Genomic DNA, 3,198 nt, shown 5'->3' with positions numbered 1-3,198 from the left:
TTTGAACAACAGAGCGGAGTTAATTGCACGTTGGTACCACACTTGCGCACGTTGTGACGAGTCAGTACCATTGCTCGTGCATGTCGCAGTTCAGTACCACTATTCGGCCTAACCGTTACAAAATGGGCTGACAGCCGTATAAGTGTGTATTGACAATGTATCTGACAGACTGGGCCCACCTGTCAGGTGACACGGTGGCCAATCGGCGCGTGCCCGATGCGCTGACTAGGACGAGGCTGGTGTGGTGGTCTAAGCTGTCTCGGTCGGATCGGTCATCGGTCGGTTCTTACTCTTGCTCGAGCTCACTCTCGCTCTCCCTCCTCTCTCTGATTCGCCGCTGCCACCGCCACCACCTCAACCGGCTCGCCATCGCGCCATGGAGGACGAGAGCAGTCAGGACTCCAGCGTTCAATACATGAACCTCTCCGACGACGAAGCCATGCATTACCGGGTGAGTTGTAGAGCTAGGGTTAGGGTTAGGTTTCTCTGATTTGGGGATATGATTTGATTTGGGGATTGTCTCTTCCTTTTGCTCCTCTAGATCCCTGATAGCATTGAAGACCAAGACTACAGTGGCATTGAGACAACACCCATCGTTCTTTGCCATCAGCATGGTGTGGCGGCTGAGAGGCGTGTAGCATTTGAAGCATTTAACACGGGCAGGAGGTTCTTAGTGTGTCCTAAGAGTGTAAAATTCTGTACAAATCTCTTTGTTAATATTATTGTTTAGTCTAGCCATGTGCATAGAATTGTCCGGTGCATAGAAATCATGTTGTTTAATCTAGCCATGTGCTGATGCACAATGTTTAATCAGTATTGTTGTTTAATTGGGTAGCTGTGATGGTCATTTTGTAGCCATTTAGTACTACTGATGCTAATCATTGGATAAGAAAATGTGTTGATGCTTTCCATGTATATTTAATTTGGCCAGTAATTTTATAATTGGTCAACAACTTAGTTTGCAGTGCAGGTCATTGTTTAGTTCACAAGTTGCCAATTATTTGATTGTTTAATGTCATAGAGATTCAGTGAGTGTTTAGTGTCATAGAGATTCAGTGAGTGTTTAGTGTCATAGAGATTGTTTAATGTCAGAAGCTCAAAATTCAGTGAGTGTTTAGTGTCAGAGGTTCATTCTTTAATTGGCTAGATTATTAAATCGTGAACCTCTCAAGATGCTTAAAGTTGATGCTTAAAGTTCATTATTTAATTGAGTGGTAGATGCTTAAAGTTGATTTGATTTGTATTTCATTGTTTAAAGTTAGATGCTCAAAGTTCAGTTATTATTTAAAGCCAGTTGCTCAAAGATTATTGCTTCAATAATTTGCCTAGGATATTGATTTTGCACATGCTATGTTTGTTTATATTGCAAGAAGATGACAACTGTAGTATTGTTCTCTGAGTTGACCCAGAGTGGCCTCCTACTTTGCAGAATGCCTTGTTGAAGCTATGGGAAATGTATCATGACAGCAAGAGTGATAGGAGGAAGGATAACCTAGAGAGTTCACTCACTATTCACCATTTGAATGAAGAAAAAAACAATCTAGAGGCCAACTATGACAAATTGGTTGAAGATGTGCACCAACTGTTCAATGCTCAAGAGGATAGGATGGTAGATTTCAGCTATTTGCAGGCTAAGATGCAGAATGTGCATGTTTCTGATTCAGTTGTATCTGACATGAAGACAGAGATGGGGAAGAAAGATGCAGAGATCTTCAAGCTCCAGGAGAAGTATAAAGTACTGATGAACCTGACAAAATCTCAAGGCACTTGCATCCAGAACCTGAAGTTCAATCACCTAAAAGAGAAGGAAGTGCTTAGTACATCCACCAGGAACCTGCAATTCTAGGTTGATGAACTCAAAAAATATGAGGAAAAGCTCACCCAGGAGAACACCCAGCTGCTCCTTCACATGGGTGATCTTAAGAAGGGGCATGACAAGCTCACAGCAAGGAGGCATCAGCTAAAGATTCAGATTGGTGAACTATTGAAGTCAGAGGAGAAGAACAAGCAGAAATTGAATGGGATCCTGGACATCTTGTCAGAATGAAGATGCGGACGAAGAGGAAGAGCAAGATCAAGATCCATATCAACATGAAGAAGAAGAATGCTTGCTTTGCTAACCTTTTGTGAAGTATGGTGTTGTTGTGAACTAAGTTATGTACTATGGATGTGTAGTTGTGAACTAAGTTGGAACTATGTTGTTGCTTTAAGTTGTGACCTAAGTTGAACTCCAGTATGTTGTGTAAGAATCTATTAATTATGTTGTATGAAGCTATCCTTTATGATTTGAGTTGCTTGTCATAGTTGGTTGATATGTTACATGATTTAAGTTGTTGTCATTGTTGCTGTCATAGTGGTTACTCTAAGCCATAGTTGCTGTCATATTGGCTGTCATTTAGGCTCCGTAGACGTCGAGAACCCACTAAACCATAGTGGTTAGCCATTTAGGCTTCGTCGACATCGAGAACCCACTAAACCATAGTGGTTAGCCATTTAGGCTTCGTCGACGTCGAGAGCCCACTAAACCATAGTGGTTAGCCATTTAGGCTCCGTCGACGTCGAGAACCCACTAAACCATAGTGGTTAGCCATTTAGGCTCTTCGACGTCGAGAAACCCCTAAACCATAGTGGTTAGCCATTTAGGCTCCGTCGACGTCGAGAACCCACTAAACCATAGTGGTTAGCCATTTAGGCTACATCGACGTCGAGAACCCACTAGACCATAGTGGTTAGCCATTTAGGCTCCATCGACGTCGAGAAACCCCTAAACCATAGCGGTTAGCCATTTAGGCTCCGTCGACGTCGAGAAACCCCTAAACCATAGCGGTTAGCCATTTAGGTTCCGTCGATGTCGAGAACCCCCTAAACCATAGTGGTTAGCCATTTAGGCTTCGTCGACGTTGAGAACCCACTAAACCATAGTGGTTAGCCATTTAGGCTCCGTTGACGTCGAGAAACCCCTAAACCATAGTGGTTAGCCATTTAGGCTCCGTCAACGTCGAGAACCCACTAAACCATAGTGGTTAGCCATTTAGGCTCCGTCGACGTCGAGAACCCACTAAACCATAGTGGTTAGCCATTTAGGATCCGTCGACGTCGAGAAACCCCTAAACCATAGTGGTTAGCCATTTAGGCTCCGTCGACGTCGAGAACCCCCTAAACCATAGTGGTTAGTCATTTAGGCTCCGTCGACGTTGA

General features: G+C 43.6%; 1 pseudogene; it reads left to right on the top strand.

The window, feature by feature from the left end:
* The first annotated feature begins 376 nt into the window (after positions 1–376).
* LOC147992155 (uncharacterized) lies at positions 377–2,047 on the top strand (annotated as a pseudogene).
* Positions 2,048–3,198: the final 1,151 nt, after the last annotated feature.

This window comes from Triticum urartu, chromosome 1A (assembly GCF_056163025.1).
Source record: "Triticum urartu cultivar PI428250 chromosome 1A, HENAU_Tu73, whole genome shotgun sequence".
In the NCBI taxonomy this organism is placed as follows: domain Eukaryota; kingdom Viridiplantae; phylum Streptophyta; class Magnoliopsida; order Poales; family Poaceae; genus Triticum; species Triticum urartu.
This window is presented reverse-complemented; position numbering and strand designations above follow the sequence as displayed.